Here is a 15,272-nt window from a genome sequence, read left to right as displayed (position 1 = left end):
CCAGTAGTGTATTTCCTGGATTATAGAGTTATTCCATTTTTAATTTTTTGAGGAATCTCCATACTGTCTTCCACAGTGGCTACACCAGTTTACATTCCCACCAACAGTGCATGAGGGTTCATTTTCTCCCCATCCTTGCAAACAACTGTTTCTTGTTTTTGACTTTAGCCATTCTAACAGGTGTGAGGTGATATCTCATTGTAGTTTTCATTTGCATTTCCCTGAAGTTGAGTGATGCTGAGCATCTTTCCATGTGTGTTGTCCATCTGGATGTCTTTGGAGAAATGTCTGTTCATGTCTTCTGCCCATTTTTAATTGGATTATTTGTTTTAGGGGGGTTGAATTGTATAAGTTATATATTTTGGATACTAACCCTTTATCAGATATGTCAGTTGCCAATATCTCCTCCCATTCTGTAGGTTGTCTTTTGGTTTTATTGATTGTTTTCTTCATCATGCAGAAACTTTTTATTTTGATGTAGTCCCAGTAGTTCATTTGTGCATTTATTCTCCCTACCTCAGGAGACATGTCTAGAAAAATGTTGCTATGGTCCATGTCAGAGAAATTACTGCCTGTGCTCCCTTCAAGGATTTTCATGGTTTCAGGACTCACAATTAAGTCTTTAATGCATTTTGCATTTATTTTTGAATATGGTGAAAGAAAGTGGCCCAGTTTCATTCTTTTGCATGTAGCTGTCCAGTTTTCCCAACACCATTTGTTGAAGAAATTGTCTTTTTCCCATTGTATATTAATTCCTACTTTGTTGAAGATTAATTGACCATATAATTATGGGTTTAGTTTTGGGTTTTCTATTCCATTCTATTGATCAGTGTGCCTATTTTTATGCCACTACCATACTGTTATAATTACTACTACCTTGTAATATAAATTGAAGTGATACCTCCAGTTTTGTTTTTCTTTATCAAGATTGTTTGGGTTATTCAGGGACTTTTGTGGTTCCATACAAATTTTAGGATTGTTTGTTCTAGTCCTGTGAAAAATGCTGTAGCTATCTTGACAGGGATGGCATTAAACCTGTAGATTGCTTTGAGTAGTACAGACATTTTAACAGTATTTGTTGTTCCAACACATGAGCATGGAATGTCTTTCCATTCCTTTGTGTCATCTTCAATTTCTTTCATCAGTGTTTTACAGTTTTCAGAGTATGAGTCTTTCCCCTATTTGGTTAGATTTATTCCTAGTTATCTTATTATTTTTGGTATAATTAAAAATGTGATTGTTTTCTTTATTTCTCTTTCTGATTCTTAATTTTAGTCTATGGAAATGCAATGGATTTTTGTACATTGATTTTTTTTATCCTACAAGTTTACGGAATTCATTGATCAGTTCTAGTACTTTTTTTGTGGAGTCTTTAGAGTTTTCTGAATATAGTATCATGTCATCTGCAAATAGTGAAAGTTTTACTTCTTCCTTTCCAATTAAGATGGCTTTTATTTCTTTTTGTTGTCTGATTGCTGTGGCTAGGACTTCCAGTAGTATGTTGAATAAAAGTGGTGAGAGTGAACATCCTTGTCTTATTCCTGACCTTAGAGGAAAAGCTCTTAATTTTTCCCCTTTGAGTATGATATTAGATGTTGATTTTTCAATAAGGCCTTTATTATGTTGAGGTATGTTCCCTCTAAACCTACTTTATTAAGGGTTTTTATCATGAATGGATGTTGAATGCTTTTGTTTGTTGGATGCTTTTTCTGCATCTATTGAAATGATCATGTGGTTTTTATCCTTTCTCTTATTGATGTGCTAAATCATATTGATTGATTTGCAAATATCAAACCATCATGGCATCCTCAGAATGAATCCCTCTTGATAGTGGTGAATAATTTTTAAATGTGTTTTTGAGTTTAGTTCACTAATATTTCATTGAGGATTTTTGCATCTATGTTCATCAGAGATATTTGCCTGTAGTTCTTTTCTGTGTGTGTATGTGTGTGTGTGTGTGTGTGTGTGTGTGTGTGTGGTATCTTTATCTGGTTTTGTTATCAGGGTAATAATGATCCTCAAAGAATGAATTTGGAAGTTTTCCATTCTCTCCTATTTTTTGCAATAGTTTGAGAAGAATAGGCATTAATTCTTCTTTAAATATGTGGTGGAATTCACCTGTGAAGCCATCTGGTCCTGGACTTTTGTTTGTTGGGAATTTTTTGATTATTGATTCAATTTCATTGCTGGTAATCGGTCTGTTCATGTTTTTAAAATTTCTTCCTGCTTCAATTTGGGTAGGTTATTTGTTTCTAGGAATTTATACATTTCTTCTAAGTTGTCCAGTTTGTTGGCATATAATTTTTTATAATATTCTCTTACAATCCTTTGTATTTCTGTGGTGTCCATTGTTATTTCTCCTCTTTCATTTGTGATTTTCTTTGCATTGCCACCCACCCCTTTTGATGAGTCTGGTTAGAGGTTGATAGATTTTGTTGATCTTTTTAAAGAACCAGCTCCTGGTTTCACTGATCTATTCTATTTTTTGTGTTTGTTTTTAGTTTATCATTTATTTTGCTCTAATCTTTATTATTTCCTTCTTTCTGCTGGTTTTGTGTTTTGTTCTTATTTTTCTAGCTCCCTTAGGTGTAAAGTTATTTGTTTATTTGTGATTTTTCTTGCTTTTGGAGGTAGGCCTGTATTGCTATAAAGTTTCCTCTTAAAACAGCTTTTGCTGCATCCCAAAGATTTTGGATCATTGTGTTTTCATTTTCGTTCTCTCCATATAATTTTTTATTTCCTCTTTGATTTCTTGTTTGACCCATTCATTGTTTAGTAGCATGTAATTTAACATCCATCTATTTGTGCTCTTCCCAGATTTTTTCTTGTGATTGATTTCTAATTTCATAATGTTGTGGCCAGAAAAGATGCATGGTATGACTTTGATATTTTTGAGTTTGCTGAGACTTGTTTTGTGGCCTACTGTGTGATCTAACCTTAAAAAATATTCCATGTGCACTTGAAAAGAATGTGTATTCTGCTGTTTTAGGATGGAATGTTCTGAATATATTTGTTAAATCCATTTGGTTCAGTGTGTCATTCAATGCCACTGTTTCCTTGTTGATTTTCTTGTTTGGATGATCTATCCATTGATTTAAGTGGGGTGTTAAAGTCACCTGCTATTATTGTATTATTCTCAATTAGTTCCTTTAGTTTGTTATTAACTAGTTTATGTATTTGGGTGCTCCCATGGTGGGTGCATAAATATTTACAATTGTTATATCTTCTTGTTGGATTGTCCCCTTTATTATTATATAGTATCCTTTGTCTCTTGTTACAGTTTTTGTTTTAAAATCTGTTTTGTCTGATATTAGTATTGCTACCTGGCTTTCTTTTGACATTTATTTGCATGATAAATGTTTCTATCCCCTAACTTTCCATCTGCATGTGTCTTTAGGTCTGAAATGAGTCTCTTGTAGGCAATGTAGAAATGGGTCTTGTTTTTGTTTTTTTTTAACCCATTTTGTCACCCTATGTCTTTCGATTACATTCAAAGTGATTGATAGGTAGGTATTAATTGCCATTTTGTTACTTGTTTTGTGGTTATTTTTGTAGATCTTCTCTGATCCTTTCTTCTCTTGCTCTCTTCTCTAATGGTTTGCTGGCTTTCTTTAGTGATATACTTGGATTCCTTTCTCTTTATTTTTTTCTGTAACTATTATTGGTTTTTAATTTATTGTTAACATTAGATTTGTATATAACATTTTCTGCATACAGTAGTCTATATTAAGTTGATGGCCACATAAGTTTGAACCCATTCTTTACTCCTCACTCCCCAACCCCCACATTTTAGGTATATGATGTCATACTTTATGTCTTTTTATGAGTCCCTTGACTAATTTTTACAGATATACTTATTTTTACTGTTTTTGTGCTTCCTACTTTTCATACTCTTGCACATGGTCTTTACTTCCACTCAAAGAGTGTCATTTAACATTTCTTGTAGAGCTCGTTAAGTGGTTGTGAACTACTTTAGCTTTTAAAAAACTATTTCTCCTATTCTGAATGATAGCCTTGCTTGATAGAGTATTCATGGCTTCAGATATATTTTCCTTTCAGCACTTTGAATATATCATGCCACTCCCTTCTGGCCTACAAAGTCTCTGCTGAAAAATTCACTGTAAGCTTTATGGGGTTTCCCTTTTATGTAATTGTCTTTTGCTGCTTTTAAATTTCTCTATCACTAATTTTTCCATTTTATTACTATGTATCTTGGTGTGGACCTCCTTGGGTTGATTTTCTTGGGGGATTTCTGTGCCTCCTGAATCTGGATATCCATTTCCTTCCCCAGATTAGAGAAGTTTTCAGATATTATTTCTTCAATAAATTTTCTGCCCCCTTTTCTCTCTTCTTCTTCTAGGATCCCTATAATGCAAATATTATTTCACTTGATGGAGTCACTGAGTTCCCTAAGTCTGTTCTCATTTTCATACTTTTTTTTTCTCTCACCTGCTCAGCATGATTACTTTCCATTACTCTGTCCTCCAGGTTGCTAATTCATTTCTCTGCTTCCTCTAGCCTGTAATTTATTCTATTTATTGTATTTTAATTTCATTTATTGTTCTTCATCTCTGATTGGTTCTTTTTTATCTCTTTTTAAGAGTCTCACTGATGTCCTCCATTCTTTTCTCAAGTCCAGTGAGAATCTTTATGATCATCACTTTAGATTCTCTATTAGGCATATTTAAATCCATTTCCCTTAGATCTCTTGCTATGTTTGTGTCTTGTTCTTTCATTTGGGACATATTCATCTCTCTTCCTTTAGTCTAACTCTTTGTGTCTGTTCTCTGTGTTAGGAAAGTCAGCTATGTCTTCTACTCTTGAAATTAATGGCTTTATGAAGAAGAGGTTCTGTAATGCCCTGCAGTGCAGTGTCACCTTTTCACCAGAACCTGTGTTGCGTGAGTCCTGGTGTGTTTTGGCTGCTTTGTCCTTCAGTCCAGTCATCTACAGTGTCTTTTTACCTTTTGTGGGTAGTGTTTGGTCCCTAATGGACCTGTCTGGGGCAGCCTTAGGCTTGAGTTGAGTCAGACCAGACATTTGCCAGAGATGTAGTAGCACCAAATTGCAGGGCACTTTCTATGTTGTCCCCTGAGAAGTTTTCATTGGTGGGTGAGGCTTGCAGTCAGACCCATGGTGTGCCCCCAGCCCCCCACTGGGGCAGCCTTCTGACTGTCATATGTAGTTATCTTCCCCTCACCCTAGGGCAGGAGTCACTTTGGAGTGATGCTGGCTCCTATTGGGGCTGCTTGCATATGGCCAAGCTGGTGGCCCTGGTTTGAATGGGCTCTGGCCAAGAGTATATTGGAGGGGATGTACCTCCATTGCTAGGACCATGCCTGCCAGGGTTGGGTGTGGAGTTTTAACAAGGTGTGCCAATCAGCTTGCAAAATGAGAGCTGCCAGTGCTGCTGCCTTGACTGGGGCCAGGAGTGGATCTGCAAAGTGTGTGGTGTGGGGTGTGTAATTTTAACAAGGTATGTGCTGGTCTTCCACAGGATTTGGCCTGTAGTTGCTAACAGGACCCAAACCCCTTAAAGCATGCTGGTGGGGAGAGGTGGTTTTGGCAAGGTTTGTGCTGGTCTTCTGGTGGTGGTGGTGGTGGTGGTGGGTGAAATCCCATTGTGAGGACTGAGGCAAGAATGGCTGGAAATGGTGGATCCACCAAAGAGCAGAGCTGGAGCAGAGCTTGGTGTAAGCAAGTTAGGTAGTGAACACTGGCACTGTGTTGGTTCCTGCAAGTGGCCCTGTGTTTATGCTGGGGCAGGAGAGCAAATGGCACCTTATAGCTCCTTTGTTCCTGGAAGAGTCTCCCTGTGAACTCTGTCCATCTGTGACACACTCTGAGATAAGTAAATAACTCTCTCTCTCCATATGTCCTAGGCATTTTCAAAGGGCTTCTTCTATGCTGTATGTCTGTGGGCTGTTTGTTGTGCTGTCTATTTAAGGGTGGGGACTCAGCTTCTTATTGCCCTCTGGGCTTTCCCAGAGCTAAGCCTGCTGATTTTTAAAATCCAGGCTTTAAATTCCTCTGGTTGTAAGAACTCACAAAATTTGGTGCCTCTGGTTTTTAAAGCCCAATGTTACGGTGTTTCCTCTTCCCCACGTAGGTTCCCCAGTGCGATAATCTATTTCTCTCCCCTCTCCATGCCCATAGCTTCCTCCCTCCTGTGGATGGCTCATGGGAGCATTTAGCTGTCCACCATGGCTCCACCCTTCCTATCCTCTTCAGGGACCTCTTTTCTACTTTTAGTTGTGGAATTTCTTCTGTCAGTTTTTAGGTCATTTTCTGGGTAATTACTCCAATGTGAGTGTTATCTAGTTGGATCCATGGAATGAGGTGAGCTTAGGGTCCTCCTACTCTGCCATCTTCCCAGCCAACTCAACAAATATTTGTTGAGCATTTAATATTTGTCAGCACCCTTCTTGTCAGGGGATATAGTAGTGGAAACAGAAAATAAAAGTACCTACCTTCATTTTTGTAGGGAAGAGACAATAAGTTAAATGCAGTGTTATTATTAGTATAAGTAATAAAGAGGGTAAGTTAAGCAAGAACAGGATTTATAGCATTTAATAATGGGAGAGCAAGCTTTAAATTTTAGATAGGTAGACCAGGAAACCTCATCTAGAAAGTAAATACTGAGTAACTACCTAAAGGTAGTGAGGTAGTTAGCCTTACAGATATATGGGGAAGGAAATTCTAAGTAGGGGGACTTGTGTATTAAAGGCCTTGAGGCAAGCTGCCCAGCTTATTCAGTGAACAGCAAAGAAGGCCAGAGTGGCTGGGGAAGAAAAGATAGAAAAAAGTACCAGGAAAAAAAGGTGGAGTGGCAACAAGACCTTATCCTTTATTGAATTAAATATGGCAAACCACCAGAGATGGCTGAATACAGTGACATGATTTAACACCTTTTAACAGAATCATTTTGGCTGCTCCATTGAGGTCAAATAACATGCAGGCAAGAGCATAAGCAGGGAAATATGGAGATTTACAGAAAAACTGGGAAAAGATTATTATAATGGTTTGTACCAGAACCATACCACTGGTTAAATTCTAGATGTATTTCGAAGGTAGAGCTTCAATTCTTTTTTTGCTTTGTTAACAGGGATGGTGGTTGCTGCTGCTAATTTTGTGTGCCTTCTCCTGAACAACTAGGAGAGGAGTTGATAGCCCACCAACAGTGATAACCAAGGCTATAGGAGAAGCTGGTTCCCTGAGGCAGGGATAGAGGATATCAGGAGCAAATTTTTTACTTTCTATTTTTTATTTTTTTATTGAAGTCTAATTGACATAAAATATCTTATTAGTTTCAAGTGTGCATCATTGTGATTTGTTATTTTTATATGTTACAAAAAATTCCTAAGATAAGCCTGCTTATCATATGTAACCATACAAAGTTATTACAATATTATTGATTCTGTTTCTTATACTTTGTTACATCCCCATGACTTAATTATTTTATAACTGTAAGTTTATACCTCATAATCCCCTTTACCTATTTCAAACACTCTCCAATCCCTTCCCCTTCTGGTAAACCAACAGTTTCCAATATCTATGAGTCATTTTCTGTTTTGTTTCGCTTTTTAGATTCTACATATAAGTGAAATCATCCAGTATTTGTCTTATTTCACTTAGCATAATATCACCTGGGTCCATCCATGTTGTCACAAATAATAAGATTTCATTCTATTTTATGGCTGAGTAATATTCTATTTTATGTAAATACAACATCTTTATTCAATAATCTATCAATAGGCACTTAGCTATTGTAAATAAGGCTACAATGAACAAAAGGGTGCATATATCTCTTTGAATAGGTATTTTTGTTTTCTTCAGATAAATGCCCAGAAGTGGAATTGCTAGATTGTATGGTAGTTCTATTTTTAATTTTGGGGGGGGATCTCCATATTGTTTTCCATAATGGTTTCACCAATTTATATTCCCACCAACAGTGCATGAGGTTTTCCTTTTCTCTACACCTAGCCAACAGTTACATTTTGCCTTTTTAATAAAAGCCAATCTGACATGTATGTGTGAGGTGACATCTCATTATGGTTTTGATTTGTATTTCTCTGATGACTAGTGATTTTGAGCATCTTTTTATATGTCTCTTGTCTTATTTGGAAAAATGTCTATTCAAATCCTCTGCCCATTTTTAATCAGTTTTTTTTTTATATTAAGTTGTATAAGTTCTTTATTTTGGATATCAACTCCTTATCTGATGTATGAGTTGCAAATATCTTCTCCCATTCAGGATGTTGTCTTTTTGTTTTGTTATGGTTTCCTTCACTGTGCAAAGCTTTTTAGTTTGATGTAATCCCATTTGTTTATTTTAGCTTTTGCCTTTATGGTTTCAAGTCTTACATTTAGGTGTTTAAATAATTTTGAACTTATTTTTACATGTGGTGTAAGATAGTAACCCACTTATATTCTTTCACATGTAACTGTCCAGTTTTCTCAATAGAATTTGATGAAGAGACTGTCTTTTCCCCATTGTATATTCTTGCCTGACCATATTTCTCAGTCCTCTTGTTCACTACAGATCTGAATTTTTCCAAAGTTATTACATGTCCATCATCTTTTAAAACTTCATCTTCATTCAACAGACCCAGAGTTTTTACGCCTTCTTTGTACTGCACAAATGATATAGTGCCTTTTTGAAGTGTCCATCATCTCAAACATAGACACAATGTTAGAGTGATCCATAAAGAAAGGAAAAGCCACGCCTGTTATTTTGGCAATTCTCAGTCATTCCGATATAGATATTAAATACTCTTTTGGCTTTTCTGGCTGGAAAAAGAGCAGGGCACTGGTGAGATAGTTCAGCAACTCCATAATCCAATGTTTTTCCAAATAATTCTTGGCCTCCAGCTCCCTGTTGCCGCCCGCCTGCATTCTTCCCTCCTTTACTTCTGATTTTATTTGGTTCCTATTTTTTCTTGTGTCTGGCTAAAGGCTTATCAATTTTGTTGTTCATTTTAAAGAACCAGCTCCTGGTCTCATTGACCTTCTCTTTTTTTTTTTTTTTAGTCTCTTTCATTTATTTCTGCTCTAATTTTTATTATTTTCTTCCTTCTACTAGCTTTAGGCTTTATTCATTTTTTTTTTTTCTAGCTCTTTTAGGTGCAAGTTAGGTTATCTCAAAATTTTCTTGCTTTTCGAGGTAGGCCTGTATTGCTTTAAATTTATCTCTTAGAATTGCTTTCACTGCATCCTGAAGATTTTGTACCATTGTGTTTTCATTTTCATTTGTCTGCATGCATTTTAAATTTTCTCTTTGATTTTTTGGTTGACCCTTTCATTGTTTAATAGCATGTTGCTTAGGTTTCAGGTATTTGTGTTATTTCTAGATTTTTTTCTTATAATTTATTTCTGGTTTCTTATCATTGTGGTCAAAAAAGGTCCTTGATATATGATTTCAATTTGGACTTTTTGGACAGAGTTTTTAAATTCCTGATTTAATTTCATTACTTGTAATTTATTCAAATTTTCTATTTATGTAATTCAGTCTTAGAAGATTGTGTGTTTCTAGTAATTTGTCCATTTCTTCTAGATTTACCAATTTGTTGGCTTATAATTATAATAGTCTCTTATGATCCTTTGTATTTCTGTGATATAAGTTGGAACTTTTTCCAAATTTTATTCATTTGGGTTCTTTTTTTTCCCCCTTGATGTATCTGGCTAAAGGTTTGTCAATTTTCTTCTTTCAAAGAACTAGCTTTTAGTTTCATGGATCTTTTCTATTGCTATGTTAGTCTGTATTTCATTTGTTTCTGCTCTAATCTTTTTATTTCCTCCTCCTACTAACATTGGCTTTTTCTTTTACTAATTCCTTTAGGTATAAAGTTGGAATTTTTTTTCAGATATTTATTTCTTCAATTAGGCTTGTATTGCTGTGCAGTTCCTTCTTAGAACTGCTTTTGCTGCATCCCATAGAGTCTTTCCATTTTCATTCGTCTCAAGACACTTTTTAATTTCCTTCTTTGATTTCTTCATCAAACTATTGGTTGTTTAGTAATATGTTATTTACATGTTCTTGTGTTTTTCCCAGTTTTCTTATAATTATTTCACACTGTTGTTGTTGGAAAAGATGCTTGATATGATTTCAGTCTTCTTGAATTTATTGAGACTTGTTTTGCATGCTAATGTGATCAATCTTGCAGAATGTTCCATATGCATTGAAAAGAATGTGTATTTTGCAGTTTGGGGATGAAATGTTCTATAGATTAAGTCTATCTGGTCTAATGTGTCATTTAAGGCTATGGCATCCTTAGTGATTTTTGGTGTGGACGATCTATCGCATCGATTTAAGTGGGGTATTATAGTCCATCTCTTACTACTATTGTATTACCATCAATTTCTCCCTTTATTAACATTTGTTCTATTATAATTAGGTTTTATTTTGGGTGCATAAATATTTACATGTTTTGTCCTCTTCTTGGACCCCTTTTTTCATTATGTCATTTCCTGTTTTTTTATGAATCTTTGTTTTATAGTCTATTTTTTCTGATAGAAGTATTTTTACCCCCCTTTTCTTTTTGTTTCAATTTGCATGGAATATTTTTTTTCTATCTTTTCACTTTCGGTCTGTTTTTTAAATCTGAAGTCTCTGTTAGGTAGCAAATGGATGGGTCTTGTTTTTATCCATTTAGCAAATGGATGGGTCTTGTTTTTATCCATTTAGCCACTCTGTATCTTTTGACTGGAACATTTAGTCCATTTACATTTAAAGTAATTATTAACAGATACGTACTTATTGACACTTTGTCATTTTCCAGTTGTTTTTATAGTTCTTCTATTGTCCTTTCTTCTCTTGGACTCTTCCTTTGTGATTTGATGTTTTTCTTTGGTGTTATATTTGCTTTTTATTTTTTATGTATTGTAGATTTGGCTGTGGTTATCATTAGGTTCATATATATTGACCTTTATATGTAGCAGTATATTTTAAGCTGATAGTTGCTTAAGTCTGACTTTATTCTAAAAGCACTACATTCTTACTCTCCCTAATTTATGTTTTTGTTATATATCTTTTTGTTGATTCCCTCAAGTGTATTTTCATTCCATTTATTGTACTCTTCAACTCTGATTAGTTCTTTCTTACATTTTTTAACTCAACTCTTTGTTGAAGTTCTCAGTGGGTTTATCCATTTTTCTCCCAAGTTCAGTAAGCATCTTTATGACCATTATTTTTTTTCATTCGAGTAGAATTGACACACTATGTTACATTAGTTTCAGGTGTACAACTTAGTGATTTGACAAGTTTATGCTATGCTCCCCACAAATGCAGCTACCATCTGTCCCCATTACATCCTTATTACAGTATCATTGACTGTATTCCTTATGTTCTTTTTTTATTCTCATGACTTAGTAACTGGAGGCCTGTGTCTCTCTCCCCTTCACTCATTTTGCCTAAACCCCAGCCCCTTCCCCTCTGGCAACAGTTTGTTCTCAGTATTTATAGTTGATTCTGCTTTTTGTTCATTTTTTTTTTTTTTTGAGATTCCATTTATGAGTGGAAATCCTATGGTATTTGTCTTTCTCAGTTGGATTTGTTTCACTTAGCATAATACTCTCTAGGTCCATCCATGTTGTCTCAAATGGCATGATGCCATCCTTTTTATGGCTGTGTAATATTACATTGTATGTATGTATACCACATTTTCCTTTTTTGTCCATCTGTTGATGGACACTTAAGTTGCTTTCATTTCTCAGCTGTTATAAATAATGCTGCAATAAACATAAGGGTGCATATATCTTTTTGAGTTAGTGTTTTTGTTTTTCTTGGGTATATACCCAATAGTGGAATTATTGTATCATATGCTATTTCTATTTTTAATTTTTTGAGGAACCTCCATACTGTTCTCCACAGTAGCTGTACCAATTTACATTCCCAACAATGAATGAGGCGTTCATCTGTATATCTTCTTTGAAAAAATGTCTAATCAGGTTTTCTGCCCATTTTCTAATCAGATCTTTTTTTGGTGTTGGGAGGTATTCTTTATATATTTTGGGTATTAACCCCTTATCAGATATATCTTTTGCATAGATCTTCTTTCATTTAGTAGGTTGGCTTTTTATTTTGATGGAGTTCCAATAGGTTTATTTTTGCTTTTGTTTCCCTTGCCTGAGATGTATCTAGAATAAGGTTGCTATGGCTGATGTCAGAGAAATTACTGCCTGTGTTTTCTTGGATTTTCATGGTTTTATGGTATAGGTATAACCATTACTTCAAACTCTTTATTAGGTAAATTAATTACCTCTGTTTAGTCCCCCTCCCCCCCCCCCCGTGGTTTTCTTTCATTTGGAACATATTCCTCTGCATCCTAATTTTCTTCAAATTTCTATGTTTCTATGAATTAGGAAGAACATCTACCTCTCCTAATCTTTAACAAGTGGACTTGGGGGAATCCTCTGTGTAAACTGTGTGTGTCTGGAAGATTTGACTGGCTGGCTGGACCTGGACTCAGTATGGGCCAGGGGTGGTCCCATGGAGTACTATGGTGGCCCCAGCAGATTGGCTAGAGGTGTGGTCTAGGGGCCTGGGGTTCACTGGGGTGGACCTAGTAGTCCAGCTACAGCACTTAGATCCTGCTCCTATCCACATTATCAAAATGGAGGTGGAAAATAAATTTTATTTAAAAAATGCCCATTCTCTGTGCCTTTAGAGAGAGTTGAGACAGTTTCCTACCTGGTGGATGGATTTCCTTCACTAAACTATTTTTTTTCCTGGGTATGCCCTAGGATGGGCAAGTTGTCACATCCCTGGTGGTGTTCCCATCATCTCTGTGTTTTTGTGTCTCCTACCTTTCTCTATGTGGTCCCTCTAGTGTTTGTTGTGCTAGATATTCAGTGATTAGTTCTTCTTCAGAAGAAATTGCTGTATACAAAGTGTAGATTCAGTGTGTCTGTGGAAAGAGGTGATTTCAGGGTCTTCCTATGCTAACATCTTGGACAACCTCCCAGGAGCACTGTTTATAAACATGTTAATGTAGGATCATATATGTAACCACCAATGATTTCAATTCATTTATTTCCCTTAACAATTGACAAGATAGGTACTAATATTAAACCCACTTTGCATTTGAAAAAATTAGGACCTAAATAGGTCATAAAATTGATATGTGGTCACTCAATTGGCTAAACAAGTATTGAAAGGCACTCACGAACACTTCTCAATCCCAGGTAAAGAACTCACAAATTTACCTGTCTATAATAATGCCTACTATTTATTACTCTAAACTAGGAGATATATAGCCATTGGTGGGCTTGATAGTGCACTTACCTCTCAGGTACCCGTATCAGAAGCATTTCTAAATCTGAGGAGGAAATGACCACACACACATCACCCATCTCCTCCTTCTGGGTCAGTAACAATAATTCTGATATTCTTTGACATCTTTAAATTCTATTGTTATTTAGGACATAGAACACTGCATTCTCTTCAGCCTTAGGTCTGTGTTATACCATCTATGACTGAATTTGTACTACTCATTCTCCCATGATGGGTTTTCATCCTTTTTCATCTTGACTTGGATCTCCCTCTTTCAAAATACTCCTCTTTTAGCATTTTTGTTGACATCATCTTTTATATATTAGAATCCTTCATTCTCCTTAATAAGCAGAATATTAAAAATTAGGTCTCAAATTTCTTCACTTGAGGGGAGCTATCAGTTGGCAGTTACAAACATGTTTTATTCCTAAATCTCTTAGATTTCAAGCATTATCATAGATTTTTCTTCTGCCTTAGAAATTTCTTTTCTTGTGCCTAGAAAACAGCCTGGAGCAGAGATGGAACACTGGTGAGACATGGAAGTCAAATGCAGACAAGGCCATTACTCCACCACTAAGTTTGCATTCTCAGCTAATGAATTTGGTCTTGATTAAATGGATCAGATTGGGAAACACAACAAGCCCATGAATAACTAGGAATTGATGGTTATTCTTCCCTCTTTGCCCCATGCCATTTTGTCCCAGAGCTCAGATGAGGTATAGAAGAGAATGCCTTCAGGGTTGCAAAGCAGTCCATTTAGCTCCAGGTCCTGAGAGAGCCTTGAGTCAGCTTGCTGTAGATTCCACCAGTGAGCTTTGACTTCTCAGCAATCTCTCTCATGAGAGGCTTCCCAGAAATCCATCCATTCAGCTCACCCCTGAATGCACTTTGAGCAACTGGCTGCCTCTCCCGTAAGCACGTTATTAATGGTCTCTTTTCAAAAGCAGAGATAGTGCCCTGGAAAATACGATATTGATTTTTTCCCCTCCTTTCTCACTGTTTCAATCACTGCTCGTTTGAATGGCTTTCATTTTTAGCAACAACAAGAGAATCTTCAAAGAAAAGTGGTTTATAGGATCAGCCTGAAATAAAATCACTGCTCAATTTAAGCTCTGAAAAATACTATTGATATTTTAATAGAAGTTTGGAGAGCCTATTGCAAGCTCAATAAAAGCTACAAGGAGTTTATACACAGAAATCATACTTAGGGATCATTTTATTTCTTAGGCAGTATGTGTTAACAGCAAATAACAGTTTAAACCTTCACTCACTTCCATACTGTATACATCAAGAGTCTCAAGAGTGTGGAAATGTTCAGAGTACTTCAGAAGGGTGAAAGGCTTTCTACAACTCAAATGATTTGTCTCTAATTGGCCCTTGTAGAAGAAACCTGGTTGGTTTTCTCTTAAGCTATTTGCCTGTGTTGGCATCAGGAAATCCCAACAATCTTATAGCAGAAAGACCTAAGGATCACATAGTTAAATGGATTTGTTGCATAGATGAGACAAGCAAAGCCCAGGTGATGGTATGATTTAATGAAGTGGCACAGTCTCAAATTCCTGTCCAGGATTCTTTCTCTGTGGACACCTAGAATTCTACCTGCCTGGATTTTGCTATAGTGCTGACTTCTCTCCTCCATTTTCCTCTCATATTGTCAAAAACACCTATGGATCTTCTCAGTTTTGAATCTTTGTATGCTGCACAAACATACTAATTTATGAGGTAGAATAGTGATATTATATTATCTGGTTTATTACTTAGAGTGTTAACTTCAAGGGTCATTTCAAGAGCCACCTCTTCTAGGAAACTTGTGTGTAACTTTTGTCCCTAACAATGTCACTCTTTTCTATCAACCCCTGTAAATCACTGAAAATATGCCTTGATTTGCCCTTAATTGTTCTATGTGTGCACCAAGATTTCTATTGAGGTCTTTAAAATTGATGTTGAGTAAATGAATAGATTCACTATATACTATTTACTATGTAGCTAATAAATGTGTAAG

At 35.8% G+C, this 15,272-nt stretch overlaps 1 long non-coding RNA gene and 1 pseudogene across 1 annotated transcript in view; both read right to left on the bottom strand.

Annotated features, from left to right (window-relative positions):
* Positions 1 to 15,272, bottom strand: part of LOC144379774 (uncharacterized) — a 121,500-nt gene that overhangs the window by 35,523 nt on the left and 70,705 nt on the right. The window lies entirely within an intron of this gene.
* On the bottom strand, positions 8,397 to 9,382 carry LOC118527316 (EF-hand calcium-binding domain-containing protein 10 pseudogene; annotated as a pseudogene).

This window comes from Halichoerus grypus, chromosome 13, assembly GCF_964656455.1.
Source record: "Halichoerus grypus chromosome 13, mHalGry1.hap1.1, whole genome shotgun sequence".
Classification (NCBI taxonomy): domain Eukaryota; kingdom Metazoa; phylum Chordata; class Mammalia; order Carnivora; family Phocidae; genus Halichoerus; species Halichoerus grypus.
This window is presented reverse-complemented; position numbering and strand designations above follow the sequence as displayed.